We start from the raw sequence: 16609 nt of genomic DNA, 5'->3' as shown, positions 1-16609 counted from the left end.
AGAGATTTAGATGAGATATTGGGAAGAAATTCTTAGCCATGAGGGTGGTGAGGCCCTGGAACAGGTTCTGAGAGCAGCTGTGGCTGTCCCTGGATCCCTGGCAGTGCCCAAGGCCAGGTTGGACGGGGCTTGGAGCAGCCTGGGATAGTGGAAGATGTCCCTGCCCATGGCAGAGATCGGAATAAGATGATCTTCGAGGTCCCTTCCAATTAAACCCCTCCTATGTTTCTGTTATTTCTGTGATTCTGTAGTTAATGAACACGGTCAGCAACTCAGCATTTCCCCAAACCAGTCAAAAGTTCCACCAAGCCACTGGCCGGTTACAAACCATGAGCTGCCCTCTGAAGGGTGAAGTGATGAAAAACTGCTTCTGTTTTCTCTACAAGGTCTTGGTTGTCCCCATCACAGCCATAAATGGTTATACAGGTCTGGTAACAATGCTCCAGTCCTAAAGAAAAACGTGACTTAGCAGACCTGAGGTCAGCAACCCTTTCCTAGAGTGGCCAGAACCAGCTGCTCCAGAAAAAAACTGTTAAGTGCACCACACAGGATGTTTGTGGAACTTCATTCCTTGCAAAAATCTTACTCTGGTCTTCAATAGCCACATATCACCTTAAGCCCAGAAATAAAAGTCCCAAAATACCCTTGTTATTGACTACAACAATCCTGAATATTTGTAATAACTCTGCAAATATTGCCTGGAAAAAAGGTACTGGAAAATACTGTGTTTAAATTGAAAGAGTTTGAAGAAGATTTGGGTCTTTTACCTCTTTTCTCCAGGCAAAATCAACAAGGAAGGTCAAGGACCTGACAAACACTTCAGGTTTCTCATCAGCCTCTCTTAAAATAGGGATAAAATCCTCCCAGACACCAACTGGCATCATATCAATGATATTTGTGGGGTGTTCAGGCACCCAGTCATCCCTCCCAACTTTACCTGTCTAAAAGGGAGGTGTTTAGGCTGTCTCTAGAGTGGATGGAGAAAGACAGGCAACTCCAGACAGTGATTCATCACATCCACTCGAAAGATCCCAATCTCAGGAAGGATGAATCGCCCTCAGAAGGTGCCCAACTTTCTAAGATGGTTGGCTCAGATAGCTGACCATTACATGGCTAAAATAAAGTGAGTGAATTTGGTCCAGAGGTCTCTTAGGGGAGGTTCTGTCACCCAACAGAGCACAGATACAACTCCTTGTGTGCTTGGAGACAGAAGGAGTGCTCCAGCATTCCGAGAAAACCCTGCTTTCAAAGCAGAGCTGTCCCCAGTTGCTGGAATGCTTCCTCCAGGATGAATTGAATCTTCCCCATGTTCGCTTGAAAGGAGATGCCTCAGATAACTTGAGTCAGCCTTTGGGATCATCATGAGACAAAGTCCCAGCCCATAAGCAAGTGGGTTGTTGGTTTTGTGGGTATTTTTTTTGACTGGAACATTCAGTCCAGTTCTTGGAATATTTTAAAGGCATTTTCCCTTGCTCTGTCCTTGAGCTCCTGCACAGTTATGCTGTGCCTGCTCCTAGGCAAGGTTTCTATCTGTGCAGCAATGGAAGACTCACAGACCACTATTCCAAGGTCTTTCCTTCAGAAAATCAAGGTCTTCCCTCCTGAACACTTTGTGGCCATTTCCCAGGTCTATGGAGAGCACTTGGAAAGGCACCCGGTGACCTCAAGGCAACCTGGGAGCATTGCTCATCCCACAACCACACCACACTGGCTAAAGAGCGTTTTATGTGCCTGACTTCATATCTCCACATGTTTAAATCTCTTCAGGGCTCGGGAGCTGGCTGTGAGAAACAGGAATATTAATATTCTGTCAGTGCCCAGAAGGTCTCTGACTATGAGGCAAGCAAAGCTGGTGTGGTGTCTGTAGACTATCTGCCCTTGTTGGCTGATCCAGGCCACCAGGACCGCAAAGACCTCAAGTTCTCTGCCAAAACAGTGCAGTGGAGTCAATCTCAGCAAATCCTTTCTGGCAAACCAAGGATGAACTGAAATAATTGTAATTTGAAATGGAGAAATGGCAAAATTGTGGTTTATGTAAAGCAGAGGAGTTTGATTTTTATTTTTCGGGATGGCTTTTCAAGGGTACTGAGGTTAGAGGCACAGGCCCAAGTTACTGGGAGTCAAACCAGGGTGTGAGCCATGTGAACACCCATGTGAACGTTCTTACCCCCTGGTAAATATGAACCATCTCGTGTTTATTGCAGGGAAGGAGCATTCACACGGGCAGTTACCACAGAAAAACTGGCATCTGATGAGTTCACACCCTAACTTACCTCGTGGTAATTTGTTCAGGTGCCCATCCCCTAAGGTGCCATTCCCAAAGTGAAGTTGGAGGACGCAATGTCCCCTTTATACTCAGAGTCAGCAATTCAGTGGTTATGGCACCTACCCATGGGATGGGAAAATGAGCTTTACAAGTTTCCTCTGCTCCATTCGGAGCAGGGTTTTGAACCCAAGTTTCCCAAATCTCAGCAGCACGCCCTCGCCAGTGGATTATGCCATCCCCCAGAACTACCAAATCAATTATTCACATTGATTGAGGCTTGGCCAACGCTGGGGATTCAGCCAGGAACCTGTGGAGCTCGGAGCTCTCAACACCCATCACCGCTGAGAGCGGGGTGCAGACCAGGATCCGCAGCGCACGGGTGGATTTTGCGAGTTCTGAAGGATACACACCGAAGTTCTGCAATTCTGCCTTTGCATGCCCCAAAACCCCATCCAGCTCCAAGCCAAGTTTTGCTGCACGTTGTCAGATATGTACAAGCCTTAACCGGGCTCCTTCTCTCCCCTGCACTGGGATAGGGGAGATGGGACTGAGATACGCCTGTAATTTCCATACATTATTGCTGTATGTCCCTGATAGCATGGATAATAACGTGCGTGTGTATCAGCCCACCACAGGAAAGACTCTCCCTGCTCCCAGGCTTCATCTCAACCCGTGCGACCCAGCCCGGTGCCCGGGCACAGAAAATGCACAGAACTGCCCCGGTATTTAAGGATAAACACAAAGCAAACATGGCACTTTTCTGGCCCAGAATCAAAGGGTGAAGCAACTGGAAGGATCAAGACCTAAAGGAGCTCGGAGTCTTAAGACATGAGACAAAGGAATTGCTCCAAAGCAGCACTTTCCTGGCCCAGAATCAAGGTATGAAGCAACCTGTGGGTTCCTGAAGGATCTCAGAGTCCCAGGCACAAGACGAATAGGCTGTCCCAAAGTCTGCTACAGTCAAAGGAAGGTTTTCTTTGAGTTCCAGCTGGTTTTGGAGCAGAAGCCAAAGCTAAGAAGAGGGATATGTGATCTACCTATGCATATACACATAGGCATGTGTATTATATATGTATTTAGCTACCTTCCTCCATAATGAATACTTCTTCTCTCCAAAGAATCCTCACAGAAGGTGTTCACTGGGCTTTTCTAGGACATGTCTCTGGGAGCTGCCAGCACCAATCCACCAGGCAAGTGGGTGACATCCAGCATGGGAACCATGGACCTCCAAAGCATTGGAGTCCTTCCTCCTCCTTAAATCAAATGAGGAGGTTCCTTCACTTCATCCCTTCCTCAGCCATATAAAGCAATGAGGAGATTGGTGGCATGGCCCACTCCTCCCATAAATCACATCTCAGAATGAGAAGGAAGGGGGAAGAAACCCTCTGATGATCAGAGGGCTGCAGCAATGGTCCTACAAAGGCCAAGAGAGTTGGGACTGTTCATCCTGGAGTACTGGGAAGACCTCATTGTGGCCTTCCAGTAATTAAAGGGGGCTTATAAAAAAAAAAGAGGGAGAGGGATTTTATATGTGGGCAGATAGGGATTAGACAATGGAAACAGTTTTAACTAAATGAGATCTTAGGACCAAGTTCTTTACTCAGAAGGTGGTGAAGCACTGGATCAGCTTGTGGATGCCCTATCCCTGGAAGTGTCCAAGGCCAGGTTGGATGGGACCCTGAGGAACCTGAAGCAGTGAATGACATCCCTGCCCATCACAGAGGGTTGGAACTGGATGACCTCAGAGGTCCCTTCCAACCCAAAGCATTCTGTGCCCTGTAATTCTATGAAACAGAAGATGAATTGAAGAAAACAAAAAACGGAACGAGGAGTTACTCTGTGGGCGCTGAAACTGGTGAGCACTGACTCTTTTGTCTGGATTCAGGATGTCCAGGGAACATGGATGTGCACACACACACTGCTCACACCCTTCAGCCCCTGTGAGGACACTGCTCACATTTCTACCCCATTTAACTGCCCATTTTTGTGAGACCTGTGGGTATCTAATGTTTTTCAGAACCTCTGCCAAAAGAAGCTCATTGGGCCAAGGGGTTTCAATGTCATTACAGGGACAAACAGGCAGAAGGATTGCTTAAACCTTGGCTCATGCAGAAACTAGTTCTGAGAGATGGATTAGAGCAGCAGTGGAGCTGAGAGCCCTTCCATGAGCCCCTCCTTGCCCCCAGCCTGGTTCCCCCTCTGGAGCCTGAAGGACATCAGTCCCTTTGCACAAGCAACTACAGGTCTGCATAAAAACACTTTGGAAAAGCCTGAATTTCACAGAAAAAGGTCAACATGGCTGAAAATTACACAAATTACACCTGAGGTGTCTCCATCTATTCTTTCCTAAGATTACTAATAAAGTCTAACTTAGCACAGCAGTGCCCAAGGCTAAGTTCATGCCTAACTAGGCACCCAGACAGTTTTATGTAGAGACCTGTAGTCAGTTTAGACTTCACATCACTTCCCTCACTCTTCCATTATATCAATGCCACTGTACTCTTCTGGCATCAAAGAAAATCCCAGGTACCTTTCCTGACATCTCTAAGATCAAGGAAATCTGAGATAAACCCAGCTCTTCCTCATTCACAGTAACAGAAACAGTCTGGGAATTTGAGGACCAGACAGCACAAGCTGTATGAATAAAATTGTACAGATCTTATCAGCGAGGTCAGCAGAACCGTGAAAACGTGAAGCTCAGAAGACAACAGGAGCTGGTGAGCCCTGCTGCAGGGATTCCAGAATCAGAATCATGGTTGGCTTTGAGGGTGGTGGTCTCTGTCAAGGTGCCTCCACCTGGCAGCTGACTATGGTTACAAAAAATCCATCCAAATGACTGAATCTTTGACAAATAATGCTCCTGCAAGAGCACTTGTCTTGAATCAGCTTTTGCACTGAAACACCCCAGAAGCCAAAACCAAGAGACTTTTGCACAAATACAAATTCCTTGTCCAGGGGAACTGAGGGCAGGATGATCTTAAGGATTTGGGCACAATGGAATTAAATCACCTGACCTAACCTTGCTGATGCAGGAGTCAGGCTCCCAACTGGTCATCTTGGTTCTGTTGATCCCTGACAGAGAGAGATCCTTTCCTCCCGAGATTGACATCGATAGGGCTGCTGAGTCACAGCCAGGAAGTGTCAGCCCTCACTCATGGACTGCAAAGGGAGCTTGGATGACTCCCTCAGACGGTATGTGCAGCTCTGAGCTCAGCAGGGCTGAGCTGATGAACCCAGCTCAGCAGGGCTGCTGTGCGTCAGCACTGTGTGTGTACAGCTCTACGACACCGGGAACAACCCTAAACTCCTCACTCGTGGTCTCTGCCACGCTGACTCACACATGTCCAGCTGCCCTGGCTGCTATCCTCACCCAAAACCTGTTTTTTTAAAAAAAACCAGTGAGACAAAGGTAACTCTGGCGCTGCTTCTCCTGCCTCTGCTCAGTGACCCCACACTGCCCCTTGGAACGGGATGTGGGCAGCTCTCTCTGACAGAGCCTGTAGGAAACTCCGCTCTTTTCCCACCTTTCTGATTCTCCTCTGTCCAGGTGCCCAAGCTGTTTGTTTAGGCCTGTGATGGGCAGAGAAGAAATACGGCCAGAGGTCCCACATCCCAAGGATGAGTTTTAGCTGCTGAATTACCTCGTCCCCCTGGTTAATCACAAAGCCTGAAGTTCATTAGATAGTCAAGGTTTTGCATGTTGCCCTGCCCTTCTGGTACCAGAGCTTGCCAAAACTGGGCTCTTGCAAGAATCCATCAAGAGCCTGGTTTCCCTCATTCCTGAAGCCTGGCTGCAGGACAGAATTCCTCAATTCATTTCAAGTCCCAGTGTCAGGGGCAGCAGGAGCACCACCGCTCTCACTGCTGCTGGCTGACACCACCAAGGTACCCGAGGCTGTAAATTTAGGCCAGTTTACACAAATCCTGAATTCGTTTCTCTGTTAGAATTTGGAGACTCTTCTGGTCAGCAGAACAACTGCAATTTTAGCGGAGCTACAGCTGTGCTGGGAACACCCTGCCTTGTGTTAGGCTGGGCTTGACCCTTTCATTCACCAGCAGACCGAGACTACACACTGAGTCAGCAGGACAGATGGACTCAATGCTCCTCTGGATCACAGACTTCCCATATGCCTGTGGGCAACTTACACCGAGGGTTTCAGTGGCCACTGAATTAGCATTTCCCTGTCTGATCCCCAATCTTCTGCTAATGTGTCTTATCTATTCTCTTTCAACTCGGTTGTTTGCCCCATCTGTCTGGGCCCTGTACTCTCCCAGGCAAAACCCAGTTCCCACTGTGCCCTCAGTCTTCTGTTGCAAGTGACTTTGAGGTTTTGCAATCAATCCACTAATATCCATGAGCCATCCTGCTAGGAAAAAGCAGTGATCCGGTAAGCTCCTTCCTTCTCCAGATGATATTCCTGTTAGCAATGACTCAGTGTTAACTGAGTGCTTATATCCATGACTTCTTCACAATTCTGATTTAGGCAGATTTAATCCGGCCTGGAGCACGTGAGGATGGATGAGGTGATTTCTGGATTTAATGGTGGTGGAAGCTGTTACACCTATTTTTGCAAGCCCACAGAGGGATGGATCTCAGTTAACCCAAGGTGCCCAAGAGTTAGGCAGCTAAATCTGTGCTGCTAAAAGCCTGTTCTCTCTGCAGCGTGTGAGAGGAAATAAGCACTTCAAAAAAAGCAACAGAGCTAATCCACTTTTCCTCACACTCAGAATGAGCTGAGGGTATTCATGGACCACCACTGACAAGGGGCAGCTCAATAAAATCAGCTAATTGATCATGCTGCAGCAATGCCATCAATAAATCTGAGGCATAAAGCACAAATTAGGTGTCTAAGCAGCCCTGCCTCCTGTCCTTCCTCACTCAGCCTCGTGTTTTGTCTGAGCACTTCCAGCAGCAAATCTTTCCAGGGGGTGACCCACCCAGAGCCCTGCTGCAGCAGAGCAGCTCTCAGGGCCTGGAGATCAGGCTGCAGGTTCCTTTCTCTGTAGATTTAAAAAAATCAGCACTCTTCGTTCCAGCCAGCCAGGGAAGGGGACAGGCTGGGCTGAGCTTCCCAGTCCCTGAATCCTTCGCTGTAGGAAAGTAACAGAATATATCAAAAGGTTGGATGGGGCTCTGAACCATCTGGGACAGTGGAAGGCGTCCCTGCCCATGGCATGGGGTGGGACTGGATGGGCTCTGAAGTCCCTTTCAACCCAAACCATTCTGGGATTCAGTGGTTCTGTGATCCACAGAAGGGCACTGTCCTCAGAGCCTTCAGGATGGCCCTTCACCACTGCCCCAAATCCACGGGATCCGTGTGGTACCCAGGTCTCCTGGCCTGGATCACTAAGGCAACTTATTCCACATCAAATTCACCTCGATGGCTGTTCCCAGAACGTTCAAGAAATTGAAACTTCACAAGAATTCCCTTCAAACGCCCTTCTGAGATACAGGATTTTTGCTTAGTTCTTCTACACCTGTGGAAAGCAATGCCAGGACTTCAAGTGAAGGGTTTTTCAAATGTAATTTGGTCACTAAAGATTCACCTCGAAGAGTCCTCCAAAGGAAATATCCTCTTTCAGCACTGCACACCTCTGTGTACATCCTAAAATGCCCAGGAGTGGCATAAAATGGCTTAGGAGTGTATTCAAAGACAAAACTGACCCATCCAAAGGGAGATATCTTTGTCCCAGGCATCCAGAATCCCCTTCCAGGCAATGGCTGGGAAACTGGCACGGCTGGGATGGGATTCATCTCATCCCAAAGTAAGTGTCTGACAGATGTCAGATGAGCTGCATCTCATCTCTCACCACTAGCTCTAAAGGAATCTTGGTTAGAGACCGCAAAATATTCAGGAAGATTTGCAAAACCAATCATGGATCTCCCAAAACCCAGCATTAACCAGATTTTTGTGTCTCTGGAGGAGCTGTGGGTCTCCCAGTAAATTCTGCAAATCTTACCTGATGCCCTCTGGTACTCCCCTGACATTCACTGGGTTTTGGACGGAGTCCTACCTGCCCACACCGTCCCATTCCTTCCCAGCTACAGCAGGCTCGGGAAAAAATGGGAATTCTCCCTTAAGTGTGTCCCTCAGCCTGCCGAGGATTTAGAGTTGTATTCTGTCATGCCACACAACACTGTCTAGCAACAGGCTCCATTGTTGCTCCTGTGGGGGCAGAGGCACAAGCTGAATGGGAGGCTTGGCAACTGTTCAAGGAGTTCCATTCCCGCCTCCCCACCCCTCGGGAAATATCTCTATTAGACAAGGTGCACCCCTCTGGAAGCACAAGGAGCTCCTGCTCTGCCCAGTGCAGTTTGGATTCGTTTCACGGGCTCAGCTGCAGCGGGGATGGGCTCTGCCTTTGCTCCCTGCTCCATCCCACAGTGGGAATTCTGTTGGGTGATGGTGACTTCCCTGGAAAGCTGGGCGTGCCTAACTTTAGCCAGGAAACTGCGTCTTCCAGCAGAGAGGTAGAGGAAATACAAACCTGCAAAGCGAAATTAAGAGGCATGGACTGGGAAAAGGGAAAAGGGGATTGATTTCAGAGATCTAAAGGAAAAACAAAGCCAGAGGAATTCTTGAAATGCAGAAACATCTGCGACCGTGTCCCTCTGCCAAGATGACTGTCAGGACGGGGCCACAGGGAAACCACTTCAAATCTCCCTTTAAGAAGTTTTGAGATAAAGTTCTACCACAATCTTGACTCGTGGGTGTGGTTGGGGGATGGTGGGAGACTCTGGGTGTGTCTAAGAGCACGAGGAAGATGCATTTGTTCTCTGGAGTGTCCTGGATCAAAGTCAGGAGTAAATAGGTTACAGAGGAAGCTGCAGAATCCTCAGACTGCCGAGGCTTTCAGCAGCTGGGCTGAGACAGGACAAAATACGGGTTTCCTGAGGAGGGGGGGTGTCTAGAGGTTTTCAGTACCGGCTTGGATGCCACAAATGCTCCTGCACCCATTCCAATACACCAATGAGCAGTGAAGAGAGTATAAAATACAGGAAAATGATGGACAACAAGTCCATTACTTGACTTGAGCCATGTGAAATTATGCCAGGGAACGGGAATTAAGGATTTTGACAGGAAACAGGCAAATGTGCAAACTCTGAAGGGGGGTTCCTTGTGTTGGGAATAATCTGACTAAACCTGGATGACACTGGTGGTCATTGCTCTGAGCTGGTCTCCTCAACTCCTCCACTGGCACAGAGGATTTCACCAGCCAAGCTCCAGCAAACACCTGAGATATGAATTGCAGCAGAAGAAAAGTGCCCAGTTCTCCTCAGAGAAAGGAGCCAAGAGCCCCTGGATCGATGGGAGACATGGAAATTGCAGACATGCAATGGGTAAAGTGACTTCCACCCCCAAGGCTTTGCTCAGCTGCCTGCAGATGGACATGGAGTGATGCTGAGATGCTCTGGGGTTTTCCTGACTGGTCTCCAGCTGCTGCCAAGAAAGGAGCAGATCACCAGTGGATTGGGTACAATCCCTGCCAGGCCTCTGAGGATGACCAGGATGTCACCGAACATCTCACCCAGCAGTAGAACCTGCACGTGGGCTCCTGATGGGAACCCAGCCATCTCCACTTGTGGGCTAGATGCCATTCCAGGGAGGCAGGTTTGAACTAGGGACACTGGGAATGGAGCCTGGCAACCAGGAAAGCTCCCAGACCTGTGATGAACACGAGGCCAGGCTGGAAATGTGAGGGTCTGCCATGCCCTGAGCTCCAGGAACACCTGAGGCACTCTCTGAGCCTTCTCCAATGCACTCTGAGCCTATAGAACCCAGTGGGAGAGGAGAAATGACCAACCCAGACACCTGGAATCCCTTGCACGGCCAGTGATGTGAGAAGGCAACGAGCCACATGCTCTGATGTGACCTTGGTGAAGCCTGAGAGTGCAAAGGTGCAACAGGAGAAAAGCACTTCACACCAAGAGCGTGAGGGAATCTCCACCTTGGGAAAGAGCAGCAGCAATCCCTGCTAATAATTATCACTGGATCCGTGGAAGCATAACTGACTGCCTTAACACCAGGACAGAAGCTGTGGTGAGGAGGAGGAGACCAAAAGCACCTTGAACTCCTTTGATGGCCCAGTCTCTACAAATGCAAAGCCCCCTCTGGGCAGCAGCAACACCCGGATGGGAAGGGGACTGTGAATATGCAGGTGAGGAACCAGGAAGAGGGACAAACACCACCTTTGTGATGCAGAACGCTCTCCCCCGGCTCCTAGGCTGCTTTTGAAAGCCGTGCCCTATGTTAGGAGTTCAGAACAAGGAAGTTAATGCATCAGTCCCTCCTTCCCTCCCCGTGATTTTTGCACGTTCCAGTAGAATTTGGAGTGAACTTATGAACTGATGGGATTTTTACAGGTCGTGCTAAGACAGACTGAAAACAAATCCTTCCGCTTTTAAAGGGACAAAAGGGGAAAAGAGCATCATGGGTGGCACGGGATAGATGGGAACAGTTGGCATGGACACTTTCAGGAGTGGCTTTGCTGCAAGACCAACCCTAGGCCTGATCCAGCAGAGCCCTGATGGATACCCCATGGGAAGGCTCCTGCCTGGACATTCCCCCCTTTCAGTATGAAACCCCACTGAACTGCCTCGGCTCTGGGCTTCGTCTCTTGGTGCTGCCAGCAAAGCAGAGATGGGTTTAGAGAGACCTTTTGGGCTGGGGACACTCCTGCTGCAGCCTTGGGGCTGGGCCCAGTCCCGCCTTGGCCGAGCATGTGGACAAGACCTGTGTGCTCCGGCCAGTGCTTCCCCCCTGCCATTTCCCCTTCCTTTCCCCCATAGTCCAGTGGGTTTAACCCCAGCACCAGCACCACCTGAGCGGGCAGAAATCACCACGCTCCACATCCCCACGAGTCAGAGGGAGCCTCTCTGGAACCTTCTCCTTCCCAGCCACGACCTCCAGACCTCCCTGATGCTCCTCCCCTCTTTCCAGCCACACTCTTCATCCCCACGGGGTTTTCTTGGGGAAGCAGGGCACAAGCACGAGTCCAGCCCTGCTCTGCGCTGGGAATTTCGCCGTGGATGTCGGTGGGACCGGTCTGTCCTGGGGACGAACGAGGCTGTCACACCCAGCTCAGCTGCCCGGCCCCAAAGGGAGCACCCTGACTCAGTGCCCGCAGGATTCCCCCTGCGATACCCTTGTGCAAAGCCTGCCAAGCGCTGTCATTATGCCCAACAAAGCCTTTGAAATGCGGCTGGGTGCCTTGAATCACGAACTCGAGGAACGCTGGGCAAGGGCAAAGCCGAGCGTCAACCCCTGCTCATCCCGCCGGGATTTTCCTGCGCTCCCACGCGCGTGAAGGAAAAATATTTGCTCCTCATGAGGCCTAACGTGGAATAATCCCCTCCTGCTGCTGCTGCTTGGCACCAAGGATGCAGGAATTGGTGCAGGGACTGCAGAAGCAGCAGCGTTGCTGCAGGGCTGGAGCTGAGTTGGAAGGAAGCGGGATGCCAGCAGGAAAGGGATCCCGCAGGTTTGGGATGGAGACACCAGCGAGTCAGCCTGGCTTCCCCTGGTGCAATCAGCAATCCGTGACTTCCTTTTCTAGGAGACACCACGGTAAAAATCAAGGCTCCTCCAGCCTGAACCTTTTAGAAGGAATGGTAAAAAAGCCTTTTTTGGCCAACAGAAAGCAATGCAGTTCCCAACCCTCAGTTCCAGCTACCCTGGTTGAAGATGTCCCTGCTCACTGCAGGTGACCTTTAAAAGGCTCCTTCCAACCCAAACTATTCCAAGTGCTCAAAACTTTTCCAGTGAGAATTCTTAGAGGTGCTCCAATGTCTGCAAAGGACAGGTTTCACCTCCAGGGTTACCTGGAAACAGCTGGGGAGCAAAATGATTCACTTTTCCTCATTTTAGTTAGGAAAAGCTTTTTTTTTGGATGCAACTCCTTCCGCCAACGCTTTGAATATCAAGTTGCTGTTTTTCAGGTTAATTTATCTAATAAAGTCCTCTTAAAATGGAAAAAAAAAATCAATTAATATGTAGCAGAACAACACAACTTAATAAAATGAGTCTGAAATCTGAGTAGATGAGGGATTTGGGATTTTCTTTAGCACACACCGGGCTCTCTGGGAAAGTCCCAGCCCTCCCCGTGTTTCAAACAGGGACTTCTTGCTGAGACCTTGCAAAATTTTCAGTTCCTGCTGCGAAAAAACCTCCTGGTGTGATCTTGGTCCAGTCATTTAACCTCACCAGCTCCTCTGCAACTGGGCTATGCCAGGAACAACACAAACACCACCAGAGTTTGTTCCTTCAGTCCCAGCTGAAAGATGGAGGTGGAAAATGATTCCCCTTCCCCTTTGCACACAGCATTCCCTGCATGGAGCGAGGTTTTTACCACCTGGATCTACACAGAAAGATCCCTTTGGCCCTTTTCCCTCCACTCTGCTGCTGCTTGGATGCCAACCAGCCACCCCACATCCAGAAAAGCCAAACTGGGGGGGAGCCAAACTGAGAGCAGCCTACACCATCATTCCATGATTATTCCCTGCCTGGAGAACCAGGGCTGTGTCAGCTGCTGCTGTAACACAGGTACAGGCACATAAAGGCAATTCCAAGGAGTGGGAGAAGGGTGGGGAGAGGGATGGATGGACGGATGGATGGATGGATGGATGGATGGATGGATGGATGGATGGATGCAGACGGACTGCACTGCTACACTGACGGATTTTAACCTCACACCACAACCCGCTGCAGGAGGCGAGGAGATGGAGATGAATTCCAGCACCTCACCCCGGCCAATCGAGCGGAGAAGTGGGGATGCAGCTCACACCTCTGAGCTCTAGAGATCGCTTAGGAGCCCTGCTGCCAGCACCCACGGCCCAGGCTGTCCCTCCAGTGACCTCCCAGGGCTCTGCCTCCCTGCTGGCTAGCGAGGGATGATCTTCTCCCCTCTCAAACCAAGCTCTGCTTTCCCAAGAGCGCAGCTGCCAGGGCTCGGTTCGGTTCTGCAGGGCTTGCAGCAGGCAAGGGTTGGGCTTCTCATGGCATGCAGAGCCTGGCCTGGCTTTCACTCACTTTAAAGCCCATGTTGAGGGGAACAGACCCCAGAAGAGACCAGAGAGCACAACAGGAGTTCATCCCTGCCCTGCTGCTGCTGCGGTGATGCCACGGAACAGGGACAGGCTCGGGTGTAGCACCTGAGCACTGCTGGAGTGACGCCACTGGGGTTACATTTCCTGAAGTGCACAAAATACAGATGGAAAGAGCTGTCAGATCCCTTTTCCCAGCTCTCACGGAAAGGGGATCCTGCAGGACACCACAGCTGTGCCAGGCTTATCCTCCATGGATGAGGAAATCGATGGAGCTGCTGTGGCCAGTGCTGGGGAACAGGAGTAAAGCCAGGCCACGGGCAGGGAAATATCCCCACACACATCCCCACATCCTCCACATCCCCTTCCAAAGGCCTGGCACCCTCGGGAGCACCGTTCACTGTGCTATCAGTGATTACAGCTCCTCTCCTCGCCCAGTTTTCCACGGGGCTGATCCCAGCCCACCCCGCTCTGGGTGTGACACAGGAATGGCAAGAGCAGCACAGGGGACAGGAGCCCCAGCAGGACACAGGAAGGGACAGACACCACTGCCCAGAGCGATGCCACCACCCCAAATCCCAGCCAGAGCCTGTTGCTCCACTTGAACTCCCCATCCCTCTCCCAGCGCACAATTCAACCACACACATCCCAAGCTGCCTCACACTCAGGAAAAACGACGCCAGTTAGTTTCTCCTACAGCAAAGGGGTCTCCCTCTACTTCTCATTCAGCCCAGAGAGCCTCTCCTGGGATCATCTATGCCAGGAGCAGCATGCTGGGCTGCAGGAGGTTAAGATTCCCATCATGGAAGTCCTGTGTTAATTTTTATTGCTGGCTTTTTTTCCCCTCCTGAATCCAACCCTTCTCCCTTCTGAATCATTTCTGCCCACTGGCTGTGTTCAGACCAAGCCAGGCCACTTAGCACTGATTAACAAAATAAAATAAATAAAATTAAAGTCTTTTTTTCCCATTCCATGCGGAGTCGGTCAAGGCAGTGCAAGTCAGCTGGAAAAAGTTTAAATTCTGTTCGTGCTGCTCCTGTGACTCCACAAGGACCCCAGACTCCCCCAGGACAGGGAACAGGTTACATTTAAGCCCCCCTTAGCCATGAATTCTGCTCGGAATTCCCTCAGCCTTCCTTCGCTCATTCCAATCTCTCCTTTTTTTAATTTTTTTTTTTAACAAACCAAGAAATGAACAGCACTAACATCTTAAAAAGAAGCAAAACCCGAAAACCATCTGATTTTTGCTGTTAATCTGGCCCCCTGGGTGTGGAAGAGCCTGTTGCTGCTCCCAGGAGCTGCTCTAGGTTGAACAGCTCAGTACTGCACTGCACTGGAGAAGGTCCCGGGCGGCTCCTGTGGCACAGGAAATCCCACCAGTACATCCCTAAAACCTGGCTCATCAATTCCAGTGGGAATCAGTCCCTTTTCTTTGATTATTTTTAAACCATTCTTTCCAAAGCCCCTTTTATCCCAGCCTGTAAATGCATTATTTGCTGGTTTTGAGGAACTCACGGAGCCTCCCCCCCCGCCCCAGCATCATCACGGCTGGAGGGTGGGAGCATCGCTGCTCCAAGGGATCCTTTCCCTTCTCCTCCACTGAACTTTCCCCGAAGCTCCCAGGAATCTGGGAATCTGCTCGGTCTGATTTAAACAGGTGCCCCCACGCCACGGTGGGAGCAGCAATTTAAAGAGCTCAGCCAAAAAAAAGAAGCTGCGAGAGGTAGACAGAACTTACAGCAACACTTGTTCCCCCGTGAAAAATTTACATTTCCCCGAATTTTGGGACAATAATTAACCAAAACACACAGGAAAATGTAATTTCTCAGTCCCTGCTTTGGCACCGATTTTCTCAAAGTGTAAATATCCACAGCCCCGTGCTTTAGGATGAGTTGATGCTTTAATTAGATACAATTAGTGGGGAGGGGGCACAATTGGGGGGTGGGAAATGAGAGATTTTCTGCTGTAAACACCCAAATCACCACGAGCTGGTAGAGGGGAGGCTTTAAACAGAGACGGTTTAGGATGGGATGTTTGCTGCTTGCATGACCAGACTAAAAAACTCCCCGTCCTCTCTTCCAAAAGAAGAAAAACAACAACAACAAAACAAAAGAACGAGCGGAACGATATTAAATTAAAATCAAATAAAGCAGCACGGTCGATTCGCTAAATTTGGGAGCAGCTGGGCTGGCCTAGGAGGAAAGGAACTCCCCTCCCGTTATTGGGACGTGCATCCCGGGGTCCCCTGTGCCACCTCCAGGCCCCAATTTCCCACATTTCCAGGGCTGCTCCCCATCTCCAGCCACGGGGGTGGCCGTGGGTTTATATCTCGCTTGGGGATAAATAAAGAGGGAAAGGTTGAGGATAAATAAAGAGGGAAAGGGGTGGGAGGGCGAGAGGGAATTTCGGCAGCCAATGCAACAGCTCCCGGCCTCTCCTGCGACTCCCCCACCCCAACCAAACCCTCCTTTGCATTTCCATGGCCTAAGGGGGCTTTCTCCTTGCGAAAGAAACGTCTGAAACCGCTGCTTGGCACCGGCCAAGGACGGGGAAAAAACCACCCCCGAACCCCGAAGTGCCGCCGCTGCCGCCCCCCCCCCCCCGGCACACACCTGATGCCCCGGCTTGGAAAGAGAACTCCTGCCCCTCTTTCCAGCTCCTTTTTCCCAGCCTTTTCCCCCTCGGACAGCCGCGTCTCCCGCAGCTCCGGGAGCGGCGGGGACAGGGGGGACGGGGGGGACGGGGGGGACCGGGGGCCGGGACCGCGCTCCCCTCGGCGGGTGACAAGCGAATATTTATGTCGGTATTAGAGGAATGCGTTTCCTTCTCCAATCAGGAATGCAAGCAGAGTTCCTAATTATAAGTTAGATGGTGGCTGGGAATAAAAGATTGCTTTTTAATGACTCCCGTCCAGGTGCTCTCGCTGCCTGTCTTCCCAGGAACACATTTGCATTTTATTGCTTTTTCTCCCATCCCAACGAATTCCCTGCTTTCAGACATACCTGAAATAGTTGGAGAGGCTGCTGCCTTCAACACCCTCACCTCTGCACCGCCGGGCAGGGGGGCACCGCGGATCCCCGCACCCGCGGGGTGGGGAAGGGGGGGGAGCAAGGATTGAACGCACTTTAAAAATTAATTAGGAGGACGGTGATGATTTTTTTTGGGGGGGGAGGGGGGCCGCTTCGGAGCTGTCCGCAGCGCGGGCGCGGAGCCCCCCGGCTCAGCCCGCGGAACCCTGCGGAGCTGGAGCCTCCCTGCGCGAGGGCTTCCCTGAGCCCAATTACCTCCGCGGGGTAATT

General features: G+C 50.6%; 1 protein-coding gene across 2 annotated transcripts in view; it reads right to left on the bottom strand.

Annotated features, from left to right (window-relative positions):
• The window catches only part of WNT3A (Wnt family member 3A), an 83997-nt gene that overhangs the window by 65905 nt on the left and 1483 nt on the right, over positions 1-16609 (bottom strand). The window contains exon 1 of one of the 2 annotated variants that reach the window (XM_032131343.1): positions 16313-16409. The exons of the other annotated variant lie outside the window; for it this stretch is intronic. The gene's annotated coding sequence lies outside the window, so the exon portion shown is untranslated. Of the gene's footprint in view, positions 1-16312; positions 16410-16609 lie in introns of those variants that run through there. 2 annotated transcript variants of the gene reach the window in all.

The sequence above is a fragment of the Corvus moneduloides genome, chromosome 1 (assembly GCF_009650955.1).
Source record: "Corvus moneduloides isolate bCorMon1 chromosome 1, bCorMon1.pri, whole genome shotgun sequence".
Taxonomy (NCBI): domain Eukaryota; kingdom Metazoa; phylum Chordata; class Aves; order Passeriformes; family Corvidae; genus Corvus; species Corvus moneduloides.
The sequence above is the reverse complement of the archived record's forward strand: the minus strand, read 5'-3'. Positions and strand labels throughout refer to the sequence as shown.